Below are 19209 nucleotides of genomic sequence, written 5' to 3' on the forward strand. Positions count from 1 at the left end.
ATTTTGTTTACAACATGGAGCCGCCGTTCCCCAGGGAGGAAAGAATGGTTTTCCTGGCGATCCTAGCAGTGGCGCGCATGGTGATATGGATCACGCGCCTCAAGTTGGTCCGCGAAGGGATATCTGTTCCAGATCGGGATCTGATCGTTTACTTTAAACATCTGCTTAAAGTAAAGATCAGATGCGATTGGAGGAGGTTGCCTCGAGCGGAGTTTAATAAGAGGTGGGTGCACAACACTAGTCTGTGCATCCGTCGAGGAGCCAAGTTCCAATACGTGTTCCCTCCTTGAGCATGGCACGGGCGGTGCTGGGTCCTTCGGAACCCATCCCGCTTAGTTTAGCATAATCAAGTAAAGAGACTCTTGACTGGTGGTATAAACGAGATCCCGCCCCTGTTATTATTTTCGGTGCTAGAGAACCTCTGAGTCCACCCACTCCCCAATTACCCGTTTTTTATTTTGGATGTAATCCTGGTCTTTCCCCCAGTACTCAGAGGTCACCAATCAACCCCTCCTTCCGCTGTTTTTCTTTTCTCCTATTAAGGCTTCACCCCAACCCCATATAGGGATCACCCTGCTTGTTTTCGGTTCCCCGGAAAACAGTGGGGGGTCTAGACGTTAGATTAGTAGGGGGGTCAATACTAACAAACCAAGTAGGCTTTATTTTTTATGTTTAAATTGAACTCTTTTTACTAGCTTGCCCCACTCCACGTGCTTATACCAATTAATTACAAACTGTACATATTTTTAATGAATTTGAACTTTTTTGGACTTTTAACAAATGCACTCACACACACTATTTTGTTTTTGTTTTAAAAAAAAAAAAAAAAAAAAAAAAAAAAAAAAAAAAAAAAAAAAAAAAAAAAAAAAATGCACACACAACACACAGACAAGTTTTTTGTTGCAAATTGTAAATATGTTATTTTTACACTGAACGCTGGGGTTATTAGTTAGATTAGGATCCACAGAGTGAATGAGGTATTTTGGTAAATGTTGCCAGTCAAGAGTAAGACTCCAAAGTCTGCATTGTTAATAATGTTAAATAGTCACAAAGACCCTGTACCCTCCCCCTCCCAATTTCTTATAGGGCCTTGTGCCTAATTTTGTTTTTAGTAATCATTGCATGTTTTTTGTAAAATGTATTTTTTATAAATATAATATGTACTTTTTACCGGAAATAAAATATATAAATAAGATCAAAGTGTAGTATCTGTTCTTATCAGCTTAATATCTGATAGGTCCCTCGCATGGAGGGATCACGATATTAAACTGATTTTTGGAACTCGGTCAAGGGTTAGGAGCTTGCTCCCCCTTCTCCACGGGTTGGCCTGGTATTGCACTGCCTCCAGGAGTTAACAGCCCCGATTCTGACCCCAGCTCGCTCGGGAAAGAGTCAGAAAACGCAATCCCAAAAACAGACTGACTACTACTTTGATCTTACTACTAAACTAAACTACTTTGTTGGTACTTACTTCCCTTTACTTAGTTGTTTGTTTAGTTGTTGCTTGCTTTGGTTTCGTTCGCTTTCGGTCCGGTCCGCTCGGCTGGACCGTTCGTTGGTCTCATTAGCTGGAGGACGGAGGCGGGCGGGCGGCCCTCCTTGGCCGCTGCCTGCGATCGACGCTTCCACTAGTAGAGAGGGGCCGGGGGTAGGGGGGTCGTTGTCGCTCTGCCCGCAACCTTTGCCGCCCGGACCGGTCCACTGACGACCCCGGCCCCGGAGGGAGCCCCTTTATCGCTTCTCGGCCTCTTCTGGCTAAGATCAAAGTGTAGTATCTGTTCTTATCAGCTTAATATCTGATAGGTCCCTCGCATGGAGGGATCACGATATTAAACTGATTTTTGGAACTCGGTCAAGGGTTAGGAGCTTGCTCCCCCTTCTCCACGGGTTGGCCTGGTATTGCACTGCCTCCAGGAGTTAACAGCCCCGATTCTGACCCCAGCTCGCTCGGGAAAGAGTCAGAAAACGCAATCCCAAAAACAGACTGACTACTACTTTGATCTTACTACTAAACTAAACTACTTTGTTGGTACTTACTTCCCTTTACTTAGTTGTTTGTTTAGTTGTTGCTTGCTTTGGTTTCGTTCGCTTTCGGTCCGGTCCGCTCGGCTGGACCGTTCGTTGGTCTCATTAGCTGGAGGACGGAGGCGGGCGGGCGGCCCTCCTTGGCCGCTGCCTGCGATCGACGCTTCCACTAGTAGAGAGGGGCCGGGGGTAGGGGGGTCGTTGTCGCTCTGCCCGCAACCTTTGCCGCCCGGACCGGTCCACTGACGACCCCGGCCCCGGAGGGAGCCCCTTTATCGCTTCTCGGCCTCTTCTGGCTAAGATCAAAGTGTAGTATCTGTTCTTATCAGCTTAATATCTGATAGGTCCCTCGCATGGAGGGATCACGATATTAAACTGATTTTTGGAACTCGGTCAAGGGTTAGGAGCTTGCTCCCCCTTCTCCACGGGTTGGCCTGGTATTGCACTGCCTCCAGGAGTTAACAGCCCCGATTCTGACCCCAGCTCGCTCGGGAAAGAGTCAGAAAACGCAATCCCAAAAACAGACTGACTACTACTTTGATCTTACTACTAAACTAAACTACTTTGTTGGTACTTACTTCCCTTTACTTAGTTGTTTGTTTAGTTGTTGCTTGCTTTGGTTTCGTTCGCTTTCGGTCCGGTCCGCTCGGCTGGACCGTTCGTTGGTCTCATTAGCTGGAGGACGGAGGCGGGCGGGCGGCCCTCCTTGGCCGCTGCCTGCGATCGACGCTTCCACTAGTAGAGAGGGGCCGGGGGTAGGGGGGTCGTTGTCGCTCTGCCCGCAACCTTTGCCGCCCGGACCGGTCCACTGACGACCCCGGCCCCGGAGGGAGCCCCTTTATCGCTTCTCGGCCTCTTCTGGCTAAGATCAAAGTGTAGTATCTGTTCTTATCAGCTTAATATCTGATAGGTCCCTCGCATGGAGGGATCACGATATTAAACTGATTTTTGGAACTCGGTCAAGGGTTAGGAGCTTGCTCCCCCTTCTCCACGGGTTGGCCTGGTATTGCACTGCCTCCAGGAGTTAACAGCCCCGATTCTGACCCCAGCTCGCTCGGGAAAGAGTCAGAAAACGCAATCCCAAAAACAGACTGACTACTACTTTGATCTTACTACTAAACTAAACTACTTTGTTGGTACTTACTTCCCTTTACTTAGTTGTTTGTTTAGTTGTTGCTTGCTTTGGTTTCGTTCGCTTTCGGTCCGGTCCGCTCGGCTGGACCGTTCGTTGGTCTCATTAGCTGGAGGACGGAGGCGGGCGGGCGGCCCTCCTTGGCCGCTGCCTGCGATCGACGCTTCCACTAGTAGAGAGGGGCCGGGGGTAGGGGGGTCGTTGTCGCTCTGCCCGCAACCTTTGCCGCCCGGACCGGTCCACTGACGACCCCGGCCCCGGAGGGAGCCCCTTTATCGCTTCTCGGCCTCTTCTGGCTAAGATCAAAGTGTAGTATCTGTTCTTATCAGCTTAATATCTGATAGGTCCCTCGCATGGAGGGATCACGATATTAAACTGATTTTTGGAACTCGGTCAAGGGTTAGGAGCTTGCTCCCCCTTCTCCACGGGTTGGCCTGGTATTGCACTGCCTCCAGGAGTTAACAGCCCCGATTCTGACCCCAGCTCGCTCGGGAAAGAGTCAGAAAACGCAATCCCAAAAACAGACTGACTACTACTTTGATCTTACTACTAAACTAAACTACTTTGTTGGTACTTACTTCCCTTTACTTAGTTGTTTGTTTAGTTGTTGCTTGCTTTGGTTTCGTTCGCTTTCGGTCCGGTCCGCTCGGCTGGACCGTTCGTTGGTCTCATTAGCTGGAGGACGGAGGCGGGCGGGCGGCCCTCCTTGGCCGCTGCCTGCGATCGACGCTTCCACTAGTAGAGAGGGGCCGGGGGTAGGGGGGTCGTTGTCGCTCTGCCCGCAACCTTTGCCGCCCGGACCGGTCCACTGACGACCCCGGCCCCGGAGGGAGCCCCTTTATCGCTTCTCGGCCTCTTCTGGCTAAGATCAAAGTGTAGTATCTGTTCTTATCAGCTTAATATCTGATAGGTCCCTCGCATGGAGGGATCACGATATTAAACTGATTTTTGGAACTCGGTCAAGGGTTAGGAGCTTGCTCCCCCTTCTCCACGGGTTGGCCTGGTATTGCACTGCCTCCAGGAGTTAACAGCCCCGATTCTGACCCCAGCTCGCTCGGGAAAGAGTCAGAAAACGCAATCCCAAAAACAGACTGACTACTACTTTGATCTTACTACTAAACTAAACTACTTTGTTGGTACTTACTTCCCTTTACTTAGTTGTTTGTTTAGTTGTTGCTTGCTTTGGTTTCGTTCGCTTTCGGTCCGGTCCGCTCGGCTGGACCGTTCGTTGGTCTCATTAGCTGGAGGACGGAGGCGGGCGGGCGGCCCTCCTTGGCCGCTGCCTGCGATCGACGCTTCCACTAGTAGAGAGGGGCCGGGGGTAGGGGGGTCGTTGTCGCTCTGCCCGCAACCTTTGCCGCCCGGACCGGTCCACTGACGACCCCGGCCCCGGAGGGAGCCCCTTTATCGCTTCTCGGCCTCTTCTGGCTAAGATCAAAGTGTAGTATCTGTTCTTATCAGCTTAATATCTGATAGGTCCCTCGCATGGAGGGATCACGATATTAAACTGATTTTTGGAACTCGGTCAAGGGTTAGGAGCTTGCTCCCCCTTCTCCACGGGTTGGCCTGGTATTGCACTGCCTCCAGGAGTTAACAGCCCCGATTCTGACCCCAGCTCGCTCGGGAAAGAGTCAGAAAACGCAATCCCAAAAACAGACTGACTACTACTTTGATCTTACTACTAAACTAAACTACTTTGTTGGTACTTACTTCCCTTTACTTAGTTGTTTGTTTAGTTGTTGCTTGCTTTGGTTTCGTTCGCTTTCGGTCCGGTCCGCTCGGCTGGACCGTTCGTTGGTCTCATTAGCTGGAGGACGGAGGCGGGCGGGCGGCCCTCCTTGGCCGCTGCCTGCGATCGACGCTTCCACTAGTAGAGAGGGGCCGGGGGTAGGGGGGTCGTTGTCGCTCTGCCCGCAACCTTTGCCGCCCGGACCGGTCCACTGACGACCCCGGCCCCGGAGGGAGCCCCTTTATCGCTTCTCGGCCTCTTCTGGCTAAGATCAAAGTGTAGTATCTGTTCTTATCAGCTTAATATCTGATAGGTCCCTCGCATGGAGGGATCACGATATTAAACTGATTTTTGGAACTCGGTCAAGGGTTAGGAGCTTGCTCCCCCTTCTCCACGGGTTGGCCTGGTATTGCACTGCCTCCAGGAGTTAACAGCCCCGATTCTGACCCCAGCTCGCTCGGGAAAGAGTCAGAAAACGCAATCCCAAAAACAGACTGACTACTACTTTGATCTTACTACTAAACTAAACTACTTTGTTGGTACTTACTTCCCTTTACTTAGTTGTTTGTTTAGTTGTTGCTTGCTTTGGTTTCGTTCGCTTTCGGTCCGGTCCGCTCGGCTGGACCGTTCGTTGGTCTCATTAGCTGGAGGACGGAGGCGGGCGGGCGGCCCTCCTTGGCCGCTGCCTGCGATCGACGCTTCCACTAGTAGAGAGGGGCCGGGGGTAGGGGGGTCGTTGTCGCTCTGCCCGCAACCTTTGCCGCCCGGACCGGTCCACTGACGACCCCGGCCCCGGAGGGAGCCCCTTTATCGCTTCTCGGCCTCTTCTGGCTAAGATCAAAGTGTAGTATCTGTTCTTATCAGCTTAATATCTGATAGGTCCCTCGCATGGAGGGATCACGATATTAAACTGATTTTTGGAACTCGGTCAAGGGTTAGGAGCTTGCTCCCCCTTCTCCACGGGTTGGCCTGGTATTGCACTGCCTCCAGGAGTTAACAGCCCCGATTCTGACCCCAGCTCGCTCGGGAAAGAGTCAGAAAACGCAATCCCAAAAACAGACTGACTACTACTTTGATCTTACTACTAAACTAAACTACTTTGTTGGTACTTACTTCCCTTTACTTAGTTGTTTGTTTAGTTGTTGCTTGCTTTGGTTTCGTTCGCTTTCGGTCCGGTCCGCTCGGCTGGACCGTTCGTTGGTCTCATTAGCTGGAGGACGGAGGCGGGCGGGCGGCCCTCCTTGGCCGCTGCCTGCGATCGACGCTTCCACTAGTAGAGAGGGGCCGGGGGTAGGGGGGTCGTTGTCGCTCTGCCCGCAACCTTTGCCGCCCGGACCGGTCCACTGACGACCCCGGCCCCGGAGGGAGCCCCTTTATCGCTTCTCGGCCTCTTCTGGCTAAGATCAAAGTGTAGTATCTGTTCTTATCAGCTTAATATCTGATAGGTCCCTCGCATGGAGGGATCACGATATTAAACTGATTTTTGGAACTCGGTCAAGGGTTAGGAGCTTGCTCCCCCTTCTCCACGGGTTGGCCTGGTATTGCACTGCCTCCAGGAGTTAACAGCCCCGATTCTGACCCCAGCTCGCTCGGGAAAGAGTCAGAAAACGCAATCCCAAAAACAGACTGACTACTACTTTGATCTTACTACTAAACTAAACTACTTTGTTGGTACTTACTTCCCTTTACTTAGTTGTTTGTTTAGTTGTTGCTTGCTTTGGTTTCGTTCGCTTTCGGTCCGGTCCGCTCGGCTGGACCGTTCGTTGGTCTCATTAGCTGGAGGACGGAGGCGGGCGGGCGGCCCTCCTTGGCCGCTGCCTGCGATCGACGCTTCCACTAGTAGAGAGGGGCCGGGGGTAGGGGGGTCGTTGTCGCTCTGCCCGCAACCTTTGCCGCCCGGACCGGTCCACTGACGACCCCGGCCCCGGAGGGAGCCCCTTTATCGCTTCTCGGCCTCTTCTGGCTAAGATCAAAGTGTAGTATCTGTTCTTATCAGCTTAATATCTGATAGGTCCCTCGCATGGAGGGATCACGATATTAAACTGATTTTTGGAACTCGGTCAAGGGTTAGGAGCTTGCTCCCCCTTCTCCACGGGTTGGCCTGGTATTGCACTGCCTCCAGGAGTTAACAGCCCCGATTCTGACCCCAGCTCGCTCGGGAAAGAGTCAGAAAACGCAATCCCAAAAACAGACTGACTACTACTTTGATCTTACTACTAAACTAAACTACTTTGTTGGTACTTACTTCCCTTTACTTAGTTGTTTGTTTAGTTGTTGCTTGCTTTGGTTTCGTTCGCTTTCGGTCCGGTCCGCTCGGCTGGACCGTTCGTTGGTCTCATTAGCTGGAGGACGGAGGCGGGCGGGCGGCCCTCCTTGGCCGCTGCCTGCGATCGACGCTTCCACTAGTAGAGAGGGGCCGGGGGTAGGGGGGTCGTTGTCGCTCTGCCCGCAACCTTTGCCGCCCGGACCGGTCCACTGACGACCCCGGCCCCGGAGGGAGCCCCTTTATCGCTTCTCGGCCTCTTCTGGCTAAGATCAAAGTGTAGTATCTGTTCTTATCAGCTTAATATCTGATAGGTCCCTCGCATGGAGGGATCACGATATTAAACTGATTTTTGGAACTCGGTCAAGGGTTAGGAGCTTGCTCCCCCTTCTCCACGGGTTGGCCTGGTATTGCACTGCCTCCAGGAGTTAACAGCCCCGATTCTGACCCCAGCTCGCTCGGGAAAGAGTCAGAAAACGCAATCCCAAAAACAGACTGACTACTACTTTGATCTTACTACTAAACTAAACTACTTTGTTGGTACTTACTTCCCTTTACTTAGTTGTTTGTTTAGTTGTTGCTTGCTTTGGTTTCGTTCGCTTTCGGTCCGGTCCGCTCGGCTGGACCGTTCGTTGGTCTCATTAGCTGGAGGACGGAGGCGGGCGGGCGGCCCTCCTTGGCCGCTGCCTGCGATCGACGCTTCCACTAGTAGAGAGGGGCCGGGGGTAGGGGGGTCGTTGTCGCTCTGCCCGCAACCTTTGCCGCCCGGACCGGTCCACTGACGACCCCGGCCCCGGAGGGAGCCCCTTTATCGCTTCTCGGCCTCTTCTGGCTAAGATCAAAGTGTAGTATCTGTTCTTATCAGCTTAATATCTGATAGGTCCCTCGCATGGAGGGATCACGATATTAAACTGATTTTTGGAACTCGGTCAAGGGTTAGGAGCTTGCTCCCCCTTCTCCACGGGTTGGCCTGGTATTGCACTGCCTCCAGGAGTTAACAGCCCCGATTCTGACCCCAGCTCGCTCGGGAAAGAGTCAGAAAACGCAATCCCAAAAACAGACTGACTACTACTTTGATCTTACTACTAAACTAAACTACTTTGTTGGTACTTACTTCCCTTTACTTAGTTGTTTGTTTAGTTGTTGCTTGCTTTGGTTTCGTTCGCTTTCGGTCCGGTCCGCTCGGCTGGACCGTTCGTTGGTCTCATTAGCTGGAGGACGGAGGCGGGCGGGCGGCCCTCCTTGGCCGCTGCCTGCGATCGACGCTTCCACTAGTAGAGAGGGGCCGGGGGTAGGGGGGTCGTTGTCGCTCTGCCCGCAACCTTTGCCGCCCGGACCGGTCCACTGACGACCCCGGCCCCGGAGGGAGCCCCTTTATCGCTTCTCGGCCTCTTCTGGCTAAGATCAAAGTGTAGTATCTGTTCTTATCAGCTTAATATCTGATAGGTCCCTCGCATGGAGGGATCACGATATTAAACTGATTTTTGGAACTCGGTCAAGGGTTAGGAGCTTGCTCCCCCTTCTCCACGGGTTGGCCTGGTATTGCACTGCCTCCAGGAGTTAACAGCCCCGATTCTGACCCCAGCTCGCTCGGGAAAGAGTCAGAAAACGCAATCCCAAAAACAGACTGACTACTACTTTGATCTTACTACTAAACTAAACTACTTTGTTGGTACTTACTTCCCTTTACTTAGTTGTTTGTTTAGTTGTTGCTTGCTTTGGTTTCGTTCGCTTTCGGTCCGGTCCGCTCGGCTGGACCGTTCGTTGGTCTCATTAGCTGGAGGACGGAGGCGGGCGGGCGGCCCTCCTTGGCCGCTGCCTGCGATCGACGCTTCCACTAGTAGAGAGGGGCCGGGGGTAGGGGGGTCGTTGTCGCTCTGCCCGCAACCTTTGCCGCCCGGACCGGTCCACTGACGACCCCGGCCCCGGAGGGAGCCCCTTTATCGCTTCTCGGCCTCTTCTGGCTAAGATCAAAGTGTAGTATCTGTTCTTATCAGCTTAATATCTGATAGGTCCCTCGCATGGAGGGATCACGATATTAAACTGATTTTTGGAACTCGGTCAAGGGTTAGGAGCTTGCTCCCCCTTCTCCACGGGTTGGCCTGGTATTGCACTGCCTCCAGGAGTTAACAGCCCCGATTCTGACCCCAGCTCGCTCGGGAAAGAGTCAGAAAACGCAATCCCAAAAACAGACTGACTACTACTTTGATCTTACTACTAAACTAAACTACTTTGTTGGTACTTACTTCCCTTTACTTAGTTGTTTGTTTAGTTGTTGCTTGCTTTGGTTTCGTTCGCTTTCGGTCCGGTCCGCTCGGCTGGACCGTTCGTTGGTCTCATTAGCTGGAGGACGGAGGCGGGCGGGCGGCCCTCCTTGGCCGCTGCCTGCGATCGACGCTTCCACTAGTAGAGAGGGGCCGGGGGTAGGGGGGTCGTTGTCGCTCTGCCCGCAACCTTTGCCGCCCGGACCGGTCCACTGACGACCCCGGCCCCGGAGGGAGCCCCTTTATCGCTTCTCGGCCTCTTCTGGCTAAGATCAAAGTGTAGTATCTGTTCTTATCAGCTTAATATCTGATAGGTCCCTCGCATGGAGGGATCACGATATTAAACTGATTTTTGGAACTCGGTCAAGGGTTAGGAGCTTGCTCCCCCTTCTCCACGGGTTGGCCTGGTATTGCACTGCCTCCAGGAGTTAACAGCCCCGATTCTGACCCCAGCTCGCTCGGGAAAGAGTCAGAAAACGCAATCCCAAAAACAGACTGACTACTACTTTGATCTTACTACTAAACTAAACTACTTTGTTGGTACTTACTTCCCTTTACTTAGTTGTTTGTTTAGTTGTTGCTTGCTTTGGTTTCGTTCGCTTTCGGTCCGGTCCGCTCGGCTGGACCGTTCGTTGGTCTCATTAGCTGGAGGACGGAGGCGGGCGGGCGGCCCTCCTTGGCCGCTGCCTGCGATCGACGCTTCCACTAGTAGAGAGGGGCCGGGGGTAGGGGGGTCGTTGTCGCTCTGCCCGCAACCTTTGCCGCCCGGACCGGTCCACTGACGACCCCGGCCCCGGAGGGAGCCCCTTTATCGCTTCTCGGCCTCTTCTGGCTAAGATCAAAGTGTAGTATCTGTTCTTATCAGCTTAATATCTGATAGGTCCCTCGCATGGAGGGATCACGATATTAAACTGATTTTTGGAACTCGGTCAAGGGTTAGGAGCTTGCTCCCCCTTCTCCACGGGTTGGCCTGGTATTGCACTGCCTCCAGGAGTTAACAGCCCCGATTCTGACCCCAGCTCGCTCGGGAAAGAGTCAGAAAACGCAATCCCAAAAACAGACTGACTACTACTTTGATCTTACTACTAAACTAAACTACTTTGTTGGTACTTACTTCCCTTTACTTAGTTGTTTGTTTAGTTGTTGCTTGCTTTGGTTTCGTTCGCTTTCGGTCCGGTCCGCTCGGCTGGACCGTTCGTTGGTCTCATTAGCTGGAGGACGGAGGCGGGCGGGCGGCCCTCCTTGGCCGCTGCCTGCGATCGACGCTTCCACTAGTAGAGAGGGGCCGGGGGTAGGGGGGTCGTTGTCGCTCTGCCCGCAACCTTTGCCGCCCGGACCGGTCCACTGACGACCCCGGCCCCGGAGGGAGCCCCTTTATCGCTTCTCGGCCTCTTCTGGCTAAGATCAAAGTGTAGTATCTGTTCTTATCAGCTTAATATCTGATAGGTCCCTCGCATGGAGGGATCACGATATTAAACTGATTTTTGGAACTCGGTCAAGGGTTAGGAGCTTGCTCCCCCTTCTCCACGGGTTGGCCTGGTATTGCACTGCCTCCAGGAGTTAACAGCCCCGATTCTGACCCCAGCTCGCTCGGGAAAGAGTCAGAAAACGCAATCCCAAAAACAGACTGACTACTACTTTGATCTTACTACTAAACTAAACTACTTTGTTGGTACTTACTTCCCTTTACTTAGTTGTTTGTTTAGTTGTTGCTTGCTTTGGTTTCGTTCGCTTTCGGTCCGGTCCGCTCGGCTGGACCGTTCGTTGGTCTCATTAGCTGGAGGACGGAGGCGGGCGGGCGGCCCTCCTTGGCCGCTGCCTGCGATCGACGCTTCCACTAGTAGAGAGGGGCCGGGGGTAGGGGGGTCGTTGTCGCTCTGCCCGCAACCTTTGCCGCCCGGACCGGTCCACTGACGACCCCGGCCCCGGAGGGAGCCCCTTTATCGCTTCTCGGCCTCTTCTGGCTAAGATCAAAGTGTAGTATCTGTTCTTATCAGCTTAATATCTGATAGGTCCCTCGCATGGAGGGATCACGATATTAAACTGATTTTTGGAACTCGGTCAAGGGTTAGGAGCTTGCTCCCCCTTCTCCACGGGTTGGCCTGGTATTGCACTGCCTCCAGGAGTTAACAGCCCCGATTCTGACCCCAGCTCGCTCGGGAAAGAGTCAGAAAACGCAATCCCAAAAACAGACTGACTACTACTTTGATCTTACTACTAAACTAAACTACTTTGTTGGTACTTACTTCCCTTTACTTAGTTGTTTGTTTAGTTGTTGCTTGCTTTGGTTTCGTTCGCTTTCGGTCCGGTCCGCTCGGCTGGACCGTTCGTTGGTCTCATTAGCTGGAGGACGGAGGCGGGCGGGCGGCCCTCCTTGGCCGCTGCCTGCGATCGACGCTTCCACTAGTAGAGAGGGGCCGGGGGTAGGGGGGTCGTTGTCGCTCTGCCCGCAACCTTTGCCGCCCGGACCGGTCCACTGACGACCCCGGCCCCGGAGGGAGCCCCTTTATCGCTTCTCGGCCTCTTCTGGCTAAGATCAAAGTGTAGTATCTGTTCTTATCAGCTTAATATCTGATAGGTCCCTCGCATGGAGGGATCACGATATTAAACTGATTTTTGGAACTCGGTCAAGGGTTAGGAGCTTGCTCCCCCTTCTCCACGGGTTGGCCTGGTATTGCACTGCCTCCAGGAGTTAACAGCCCCGATTCTGACCCCAGCTCGCTCGGGAAAGAGTCAGAAAACGCAATCCCAAAAACAGACTGACTACTACTTTGATCTTACTACTAAACTAAACTACTTTGTTGGTACTTACTTCCCTTTACTTAGTTGTTTGTTTAGTTGTTGCTTGCTTTGGTTTCGTTCGCTTTCGGTCCGGTCCGCTCGGCTGGACCGTTCGTTGGTCTCATTAGCTGGAGGACGGAGGCGGGCGGGCGGCCCTCCTTGGCCGCTGCCTGCGATCGACGCTTCCACTAGTAGAGAGGGGCCGGGGGTAGGGGGGTCGTTGTCGCTCTGCCCGCAACCTTTGCCGCCCGGACCGGTCCACTGACGACCCCGGCCCCGGAGGGAGCCCCTTTATCGCTTCTCGGCCTCTTCTGGCTAAGATCAAAGTGTAGTATCTGTTCTTATCAGCTTAATATCTGATAGGTCCCTCGCATGGAGGGATCACGATATTAAACTGATTTTTGGAACTCGGTCAAGGGTTAGGAGCTTGCTCCCCCTTCTCCACGGGTTGGCCTGGTATTGCACTGCCTCCAGGAGTTAACAGCCCCGATTCTGACCCCAGCTCGCTCGGGAAAGAGTCAGAAAACGCAATCCCAAAAACAGACTGACTACTACTTTGATCTTACTACTAAACTAAACTACTTTGTTGGTACTTACTTCCCTTTACTTAGTTGTTTGTTTAGTTGTTGCTTGCTTTGGTTTCGTTCGCTTTCGGTCCGGTCCGCTCGGCTGGACCGTTCGTTGGTCTCATTAGCTGGAGGACGGAGGCGGGCGGGCGGCCCTCCTTGGCCGCTGCCTGCGATCGACGCTTCCACTAGTAGAGAGGGGCCGGGGGTAGGGGGGTCGTTGTCGCTCTGCCCGCAACCTTTGCCGCCCGGACCGGTCCACTGACGACCCCGGCCCCGGAGGGAGCCCCTTTATCGCTTCTCGGCCTCTTCTGGCTAAGATCAAAGTGTAGTATCTGTTCTTATCAGCTTAATATCTGATAGGTCCCTCGCATGGAGGGATCACGATATTAAACTGATTTTTGGAACTCGGTCAAGGGTTAGGAGCTTGCTCCCCCTTCTCCACGGGTTGGCCTGGTATTGCACTGCCTCCAGGAGTTAACAGCCCCGATTCTGACCCCAGCTCGCTCGGGAAAGAGTCAGAAAACGCAATCCCAAAAACAGACTGACTACTACTTTGATCTTACTACTAAACTAAACTACTTTGTTGGTACTTACTTCCCTTTACTTAGTTGTTTGTTTAGTTGTTGCTTGCTTTGGTTTCGTTCGCTTTCGGTCCGGTCCGCTCGGCTGGACCGTTCGTTGGTCTCATTAGCTGGAGGACGGAGGCGGGCGGGCGGCCCTCCTTGGCCGCTGCCTGCGATCGACGCTTCCACTAGTAGAGAGGGGCCGGGGGTAGGGGGGTCGTTGTCGCTCTGCCCGCAACCTTTGCCGCCCGGACCGGTCCACTGACGACCCCGGCCCCGGAGGGAGCCCCTTTATCGCTTCTCGGCCTCTTCTGGCTAAGATCAAAGTGTAGTATCTGTTCTTATCAGCTTAATATCTGATAGGTCCCTCGCATGGAGGGATCACGATATTAAACTGATTTTTGGAACTCGGTCAAGGGTTAGGAGCTTGCTCCCCCTTCTCCACGGGTTGGCCTGGTATTGCACTGCCTCCAGGAGTTAACAGCCCCGATTCTGACCCCAGCTCGCTCGGGAAAGAGTCAGAAAACGCAATCCCAAAAACAGACTGACTACTACTTTGATCTTACTACTAAACTAAACTACTTTGTTGGTACTTACTTCCCTTTACTTAGTTGTTTGTTTAGTTGTTGCTTGCTTTGGTTTCGTTCGCTTTCGGTCCGGTCCGCTCGGCTGGACCGTTCGTTGGTCTCATTAGCTGGAGGACGGAGGCGGGCGGGCGGCCCTCCTTGGCCGCTGCCTGCGATCGACGCTTCCACTAGTAGAGAGGGGCCGGGGGTAGGGGGGTCGTTGTCGCTCTGCCCGCAACCTTTGCCGCCCGGACCGGTCCACTGACGACCCCGGCCCCGGAGGGAGCCCCTTTATCGCTTCTCGGCCTCTTCTGGCTAAGATCAAAGTGTAGTATCTGTTCTTATCAGCTTAATATCTGATAGGTCCCTCGCATGGAGGGATCACGATATTAAACTGATTTTTGGAACTCGGTCAAGGGTTAGGAGCTTGCTCCCCCTTCTCCACGGGTTGGCCTGGTATTGCACTGCCTCCAGGAGTTAACAGCCCCGATTCTGACCCCAGCTCGCTCGGGAAAGAGTCAGAAAACGCAATCCCAAAAACAGACTGACTACTACTTTGATCTTACTACTAAACTAAACTACTTTGTTGGTACTTACTTCCCTTTACTTAGTTGTTTGTTTAGTTGTTGCTTGCTTTGGTTTCGTTCGCTTTCGGTCCGGTCCGCTCGGCTGGACCGTTCGTTGGTCTCATTAGCTGGAGGACGGAGGCGGGCGGGCGGCCCTCCTTGGCCGCTGCCTGCGATCGACGCTTCCACTAGTAGAGAGGGGCCGGGGGTAGGGGGGTCGTTGTCGCTCTGCCCGCAACCTTTGCCGCCCGGACCGGTCCACTGACGACCCCGGCCCCGGAGGGAGCCCCTTTATCGCTTCTCGGCCTCTTCTGGCTAAGATCAAAGTGTAGTATCTGTTCTTATCAGCTTAATATCTGATAGGTCCCTCGCATGGAGGGATCACGATATTAAACTGATTTTTGGAACTCGGTCAAGGGTTAGGAGCTTGCTCCCCCTTCTCCACGGGTTGGCCTGGTATTGCACTGCCTCCAGGAGTTAACAGCCCCGATTCTGACCCCAGCTCGCTCGGGAAAGAGTCAGAAAACGCAATCCCAAAAACAGACTGACTACTACTTTGATCTTACTACTAAACTAAACTACTTTGTTGGTACTTACTTCCCTTTACTTAGTTGTTTGTTTAGTTGTTGCTTGCTTTGGTTTCGTTCGCTTTCGGTCCGGTCCGCTCGGCTGGACCGTTCGTTGGTCTCATTAGCTGGAGGACGGAGGCGGGCGGGCGGCCCTCCTTGGCCGCTGCCTGCGATCGACGCTTCCACTAGTAGAGAGGGGCCGGGGGTAGGGGGGTCGTTGTCGCTCTGCCCGCAACCTTTGCCGCCCGGACCGGTCCACTGACGACCCCGGCCCCGGAGGGAGCCCCTTTATCGCTTCTCGGCCTCTTCTGGCTAAGATCAAAGTGTAGTATCTGTTCTTATCAGCTTAATATCTGATAGGTCCCTCGCATGGAGGGATCACGATATTAAACTGATTTTTGGAACTCGGTCAAGGGTTAGGAGCTTGCTCCCCCTTCTCCACGGGTTGGCCTGGTATTGCACTGCCTCCAGGAGTTAACAGCCCCGATTCTGACCCCAGCTCGCTCGGGAAAGAGTCAGAAAACGCAATCCCAAAAACAGACTGACTACTACTTTGATCTTACTACTAAACTAAACTACTTTGTTGGTACTTACTTCCCTTTACTTAGTTGTTTGTTTAGTTGTTGCTTGCTTTGGTTTCGTTCGCTTTCGGTCCGGTCCGCTCGGCTGGACCGTTCGTTGGTCTCATTAGCTGGAGGACGGAGGCGGGCGGGCGGCCCTCCTTGGCCGCTGCCTGCGATCGACGCTTCCACTAGTAGAGAGGGGCCGGGGGTAGGGGGGTCGTTGTCGCTCTGCCCGCAACCTTTGCCGCCCGGACCGGTCCACTGACGACCCCGGCCCCGGAGGGAGCCCCTTTATCGCTTCTCGGCCTCTTCTGGCTAAGATCAAAGTGTAGTATCTGTTCTTATCAGCTTAATATCTGATAGGTCCCTCGCATGGAGGGATCACGATATTAAACTGATTTTTGGAACTCGGTCAAGGGTTAGGAGCTTGCTCCCCCTTCTCCACGGGTTGGCCTGGTATTGCACTGCCTCCAGGAGTTAACAGCCCCGATTCTGACCCCAGCTCGCTCGGGAAAGAGTCAGAAAACGCAATCCCAAAAACAGACTGACTACTACTTTGATCTTACTACTAAACTAAACTACTTTGTTGGTACTTACTTCCCTTTACTTAGTTGTTTGTTTAGTTGTTGCTTGCTTTGGTTTCGTTCGCTTTCGGTCCGGTCCGCTCGGCTGGACCGTTCGTTGGTCTCATTAGCTGGAGGACGGAGGCGGGCGGGCGGCCCTCCTTGGCCGCTGCCTGCGATCGACGCTTCCACTAGTAGAGAGGGGCCGGGGGTAGGGGGGTCGTTGTCGCTCTGCCCGCAACCTTTGCCGCCCGGACCGGTCCACTGACGACCCCGGCCCCGGAGGGAGCCCCTTTATCGCTTCTCGGCCTCTTCTGGCTAAGATCAAAGTGTAGTATCTGTTCTTATCAGCTTAATATCTGATAGGTCCCTCGCATGGAGGGATCACGATATTAAACTGATTTTTGGAACTCGGTCAAGGGTTAGGAGCTTGCTCCCCCTTCTCCACGGGTTGGCCTGGTATTGCACTGCCTCCAGGAGTTAACAGCCCCGATTCTGACCCCAGCTCGCTCGGGAAAGAGTCAGAAAACGCAATCCCAAAAACAGACTGACTACTACTTTGATCTTACTACTAAACTAAACTACTTTGTTGGTACTTACTTCCCTTTACTTAGTTGTTTGTTTAGTTGTTGCTTGCTTTGGTTTCGTTCGCTTTCGGTCCGGTCCGCTCGGCTGGACCGTTCGTTGGTCTCATTAGCTGGAGGACGGAGGCGGGCGGGCGGCCCTCCTTGGCCGCTGCCTGCGATCGACGCTTCCACTAGTAGAGAGGGGCCGGGGGTAGGGGGGTCGTTGTCGCTCTGCCCGCAACCTTTGCCGCCCGGACCGGTCCACTGACGACCCCGGCCCCGGAGGGAGCCCCTTTATCGCTTCTCGGCCTCTTCTGGCTAAGATCAAAGTGTAGTATCTGTTCTTATCAGCTTAATATCTGATAGGTCCCTCGCATGGAGGGATCACGATATTAAACTGATTTTTGGAACTCGGTCAAGGGTTAGGAGCTTGCTCCCCCTTCTCCACGGGTTGGCCTGGTATTGCACTGCCTCCAGGAGTTAACAGCCCCGATTCTGACCCCAGCTCGCTCGGGAAAGAGTCAGAAAACGCAATCCCAAAAACAGACTGACTACTACTTTGATCTTACTACTAAACTAAACTACTTTGTTGGTACTTACTTCCCTTTACTTAGTTGTTTGTTTAGTTGTTGCTTGCTTTGGTTTCGTTCGCTTTCGGTCCGGTCCGCTCGGCTGGACCGTTCGTTGGTCTCATTAGCTGGAGGACGGAGGCGGGCGGGCGGCCCTCCTTGGCCGCTGCCTGCGATCGACGCTTCCACTAGTAGAGAGGGGCCGGGGGTAGGGGGGTCGTTGTCGCTCTGCCCGCAACCTTTGCCGCCCGGACCGGTCCACTGACGACCCCGGCCCCGGAGGGAGCCCCTTTATCGCTTCTCGGCCTCTTCTGGCTAAGATCAAAGTGTAGTATCTGTTCTTATCAGCTTAATATCTGATAGGTCCCTCGCATGGAGGGATCACGATATTAAACTGATTTTTGGAACTCGGTCAAGGGTTAGGAGCTTGCTCCCCCTTCTCCACGGGTTGGCCTGGTATTGCACTGCCTCCAGGAGTTAACAGCCCCGATTCTGACCCCAGCTCGCTCGGGAAAGAGTCAGAAAACGCAATCCCAAAAACAGACTGACTACTACTTTGATCTTACTACTAAACTAAACTACTTTGTTGGTACTTACTTCCCTTTACTTAGTTGTTTGTTTAGTTGTTGCTTGCTTTGGTTTCGTTCGCTTTCGGTCCGGTCCGCTCGGCTGGACCGTTCGTTGGTCTCATTAGCTGGAGGACGGAGGCGGGCGGGCGGCCCTCCTTGGCCGCTGCCTGCGATCGACGCTTCCACTAGTAGAGAGGGGCCGGGGGTAGGGGGGTCGTTGTCGCTCTGCCCGCAACCTTTGCCGCCCGGACCGGTCCACTGACGACCCCGGCCCCGGAGGGAGCCCCTTTATCGCTTCTCGGCCTCTTCTGGCTAAGATCAAAGTGTAGTATCTGTTCTTATCAGCTTAATATCTGATAGGTCCCTCGCATGGAGGGATCACGATATTAAACTGATTTTTGGAACTCGGTCAAGGGTTAGGAGCTTGCTCCCCCTTCTCCACGGGTTGGCCTGGTATTGCACTGCCTCCAGGAGTTAACAGCCCCGATTCTGACCCCAGCTCGCTCGGGAAAGAGTCAGAAAACGCAATCCCAAAAACAGACTGACTACTACTTTGATCTTACTACTAAACTAAACTACTTTGTTGGTACTTACTTCCCTTTACTTAGTTGTTTGTTTAGTTGTTGCTTGCTTTGGTTTCGTTCGCTTTCGGTCCGGTCCGCTCGGCTGGACCGTTCGTTGGTCTCATTAGCTGGAGGACGGAGGCGGGCGGGCGGCCCTCCTTGGCCGCTGCCTGCGATCGACGCTTCCACTAGTAGAGAGGGGCCGGGGGTAGGGGGGTCGTTGTCGCTCTGCCCGCAACCTTTGCCGCCCGGACCGGTCCACTGACGACCCCGGCCCCGGAGGGAGCCCCTTTATCGCTTCTCGGCCTCTTCTGGCTAAGATCAAAGTGTAGTATCTGTTCTTATCAGCTTAATATCTGATAGGTCCCTCGCATGGAGGGATCACGATATTAAACTGATTTTTGGAACTCGGTCAAGGGTTAGGAGCTTGCTCCCCCTTCTCCACGGGTTGGCCTGGTATTGCACTGCCTCCAGGAGTTAACAGCCCCGATTCTGACCCCAGCTCGCTCGGGAAAGAGTCAGAAAACGCAATCCCAAAAACAGACTGACTACTACTTTGATCTTACTACTAAACTAAACTACTTTGTTGGTACTTACTTCCCTTTACTTAGTTGTTTGTTTAGTTGTTGCTTGCTTTGGTTTCGTTCGCTTTCGGTCCGGTCCGCTCGGCTGGACCGTTCGTTGGTCTCATTAGCTGGAGGACGGAGGCGGGCGGGCGGCCCTCCTTGGCCGCTGCCTGCGATCGACGCTTCCACTAGTAGAGAGGGGCCGGGGGTAGGGGGGTCGTTG

At 53.4% G+C, this 19209-nt stretch overlaps 31 non-coding genes and 1 pseudogene across 31 annotated transcripts; all 32 read left to right on the plus strand.

The window, feature by feature from the left end:
• Positions 1-1160: 1160 nt before the first annotated feature.
• On the plus strand, positions 1161-1368 carry LOC145275526 (U2 spliceosomal RNA; annotated as a pseudogene).
• A 365-nt stretch (positions 1369-1733) lies between these two features.
• LOC145276040 (U2 spliceosomal RNA) lies at positions 1734-1934 on the plus strand. The gene has a single exon (XR_013867787.1). It is a non-coding gene; the product is annotated as a U2 spliceosomal RNA (small nuclear RNA).
• A 365-nt stretch (positions 1935-2299) lies between these two features.
• LOC145276041 (U2 spliceosomal RNA) lies at positions 2300-2500 on the plus strand. The gene has a single exon (XR_013867788.1). It is a non-coding gene; the product is annotated as a U2 spliceosomal RNA (small nuclear RNA).
• A 365-nt stretch (positions 2501-2865) lies between these two features.
• LOC145276043 (U2 spliceosomal RNA) lies at positions 2866-3066 on the plus strand. Its single transcript, XR_013867789.1, has one exon. It is a non-coding gene; the product is annotated as a U2 spliceosomal RNA (small nuclear RNA).
• A 365-nt stretch (positions 3067-3431) lies between these two features.
• On the plus strand, positions 3432-3632 carry LOC145276044 (U2 spliceosomal RNA). Its single transcript, XR_013867790.1, has one exon. It is a non-coding gene; the product is annotated as a U2 spliceosomal RNA (small nuclear RNA).
• A 365-nt stretch (positions 3633-3997) lies between these two features.
• Positions 3998-4198, plus strand: LOC145276045 (U2 spliceosomal RNA). Its single transcript, XR_013867791.1, has one exon. It is a non-coding gene; the product is annotated as a U2 spliceosomal RNA (small nuclear RNA).
• Positions 4199-4563: 365 nt separating this feature from the next.
• Positions 4564-4764, plus strand: LOC145276046 (U2 spliceosomal RNA). Its single transcript, XR_013867792.1, has one exon. It is a non-coding gene; the product is annotated as a U2 spliceosomal RNA (small nuclear RNA).
• A 365-nt stretch (positions 4765-5129) lies between these two features.
• Positions 5130-5330, plus strand: LOC145276048 (U2 spliceosomal RNA). Its single transcript, XR_013867794.1, has one exon. It is a non-coding gene; the product is annotated as a U2 spliceosomal RNA (small nuclear RNA).
• A 365-nt stretch (positions 5331-5695) lies between these two features.
• Positions 5696-5896, plus strand: LOC145276049 (U2 spliceosomal RNA). The gene has a single exon (XR_013867795.1). It is a non-coding gene; the product is annotated as a U2 spliceosomal RNA (small nuclear RNA).
• A 365-nt stretch (positions 5897-6261) lies between these two features.
• LOC145276050 (U2 spliceosomal RNA) lies at positions 6262-6462 on the plus strand. Its single transcript, XR_013867796.1, has one exon. It is a non-coding gene; the product is annotated as a U2 spliceosomal RNA (small nuclear RNA).
• A 365-nt stretch (positions 6463-6827) lies between these two features.
• LOC145276051 (U2 spliceosomal RNA) lies at positions 6828-7028 on the plus strand. Its single transcript, XR_013867797.1, has one exon. It is a non-coding gene; the product is annotated as a U2 spliceosomal RNA (small nuclear RNA).
• A 365-nt stretch (positions 7029-7393) lies between these two features.
• On the plus strand, positions 7394-7594 carry LOC145276052 (U2 spliceosomal RNA). Its single transcript, XR_013867798.1, has one exon. It is a non-coding gene; the product is annotated as a U2 spliceosomal RNA (small nuclear RNA).
• A 365-nt stretch (positions 7595-7959) lies between these two features.
• On the plus strand, positions 7960-8160 carry LOC145276054 (U2 spliceosomal RNA). Its single transcript, XR_013867799.1, has one exon. It is a non-coding gene; the product is annotated as a U2 spliceosomal RNA (small nuclear RNA).
• A 365-nt stretch (positions 8161-8525) lies between these two features.
• Positions 8526-8726, plus strand: LOC145276055 (U2 spliceosomal RNA). Its single transcript, XR_013867800.1, has one exon. It is a non-coding gene; the product is annotated as a U2 spliceosomal RNA (small nuclear RNA).
• A 365-nt stretch (positions 8727-9091) lies between these two features.
• Positions 9092-9292, plus strand: LOC145276056 (U2 spliceosomal RNA). The gene has a single exon (XR_013867801.1). It is a non-coding gene; the product is annotated as a U2 spliceosomal RNA (small nuclear RNA).
• A 365-nt stretch (positions 9293-9657) lies between these two features.
• On the plus strand, positions 9658-9858 carry LOC145276057 (U2 spliceosomal RNA). Its single transcript, XR_013867802.1, has one exon. It is a non-coding gene; the product is annotated as a U2 spliceosomal RNA (small nuclear RNA).
• Positions 9859-10223: 365 nt separating this feature from the next.
• LOC145276058 (U2 spliceosomal RNA) lies at positions 10224-10424 on the plus strand. Its single transcript, XR_013867803.1, has one exon. It is a non-coding gene; the product is annotated as a U2 spliceosomal RNA (small nuclear RNA).
• A 365-nt stretch (positions 10425-10789) lies between these two features.
• On the plus strand, positions 10790-10990 carry LOC145276060 (U2 spliceosomal RNA). The gene has a single exon (XR_013867805.1). It is a non-coding gene; the product is annotated as a U2 spliceosomal RNA (small nuclear RNA).
• Positions 10991-11355: 365 nt separating this feature from the next.
• Positions 11356-11556, plus strand: LOC145276061 (U2 spliceosomal RNA). Its single transcript, XR_013867806.1, has one exon. It is a non-coding gene; the product is annotated as a U2 spliceosomal RNA (small nuclear RNA).
• A 365-nt stretch (positions 11557-11921) lies between these two features.
• Positions 11922-12122, plus strand: LOC145276062 (U2 spliceosomal RNA). Its single transcript, XR_013867807.1, has one exon. It is a non-coding gene; the product is annotated as a U2 spliceosomal RNA (small nuclear RNA).
• A 365-nt stretch (positions 12123-12487) lies between these two features.
• LOC145276063 (U2 spliceosomal RNA) lies at positions 12488-12688 on the plus strand. The gene has a single exon (XR_013867808.1). It is a non-coding gene; the product is annotated as a U2 spliceosomal RNA (small nuclear RNA).
• Positions 12689-13053: 365 nt separating this feature from the next.
• On the plus strand, positions 13054-13254 carry LOC145276065 (U2 spliceosomal RNA). Its single transcript, XR_013867809.1, has one exon. It is a non-coding gene; the product is annotated as a U2 spliceosomal RNA (small nuclear RNA).
• A 365-nt stretch (positions 13255-13619) lies between these two features.
• Positions 13620-13820, plus strand: LOC145276066 (U2 spliceosomal RNA). The gene has a single exon (XR_013867810.1). It is a non-coding gene; the product is annotated as a U2 spliceosomal RNA (small nuclear RNA).
• A 365-nt stretch (positions 13821-14185) lies between these two features.
• LOC145276067 (U2 spliceosomal RNA) lies at positions 14186-14386 on the plus strand. The gene has a single exon (XR_013867811.1). It is a non-coding gene; the product is annotated as a U2 spliceosomal RNA (small nuclear RNA).
• Positions 14387-14751: 365 nt separating this feature from the next.
• LOC145276068 (U2 spliceosomal RNA) lies at positions 14752-14952 on the plus strand. The gene has a single exon (XR_013867812.1). It is a non-coding gene; the product is annotated as a U2 spliceosomal RNA (small nuclear RNA).
• A 365-nt stretch (positions 14953-15317) lies between these two features.
• LOC145276069 (U2 spliceosomal RNA) lies at positions 15318-15518 on the plus strand. Its single transcript, XR_013867813.1, has one exon. It is a non-coding gene; the product is annotated as a U2 spliceosomal RNA (small nuclear RNA).
• Positions 15519-15883: 365 nt separating this feature from the next.
• On the plus strand, positions 15884-16084 carry LOC145276070 (U2 spliceosomal RNA). The gene has a single exon (XR_013867814.1). It is a non-coding gene; the product is annotated as a U2 spliceosomal RNA (small nuclear RNA).
• Positions 16085-16449: 365 nt separating this feature from the next.
• On the plus strand, positions 16450-16650 carry LOC145276072 (U2 spliceosomal RNA). The gene has a single exon (XR_013867816.1). It is a non-coding gene; the product is annotated as a U2 spliceosomal RNA (small nuclear RNA).
• A 365-nt stretch (positions 16651-17015) lies between these two features.
• LOC145276073 (U2 spliceosomal RNA) lies at positions 17016-17216 on the plus strand. The gene has a single exon (XR_013867817.1). It is a non-coding gene; the product is annotated as a U2 spliceosomal RNA (small nuclear RNA).
• A 365-nt stretch (positions 17217-17581) lies between these two features.
• LOC145276074 (U2 spliceosomal RNA) lies at positions 17582-17782 on the plus strand. Its single transcript, XR_013867818.1, has one exon. It is a non-coding gene; the product is annotated as a U2 spliceosomal RNA (small nuclear RNA).
• Positions 17783-18147: 365 nt separating this feature from the next.
• Positions 18148-18348, plus strand: LOC145276076 (U2 spliceosomal RNA). The gene has a single exon (XR_013867819.1). It is a non-coding gene; the product is annotated as a U2 spliceosomal RNA (small nuclear RNA).
• A 365-nt stretch (positions 18349-18713) lies between these two features.
• On the plus strand, positions 18714-18914 carry LOC145276077 (U2 spliceosomal RNA). The gene has a single exon (XR_013867820.1). It is a non-coding gene; the product is annotated as a U2 spliceosomal RNA (small nuclear RNA).
• Positions 18915-19209: the final 295 nt, after the last annotated feature.

Source organism: Euprymna scolopes, unplaced genomic scaffold, assembly GCF_053919585.1.
Source record: "Euprymna scolopes isolate OS-2025 unplaced genomic scaffold, ASM5391958v1 sca7, whole genome shotgun sequence".
Taxonomy (NCBI): domain Eukaryota; kingdom Metazoa; phylum Mollusca; class Cephalopoda; order Sepiida; family Sepiolidae; genus Euprymna; species Euprymna scolopes.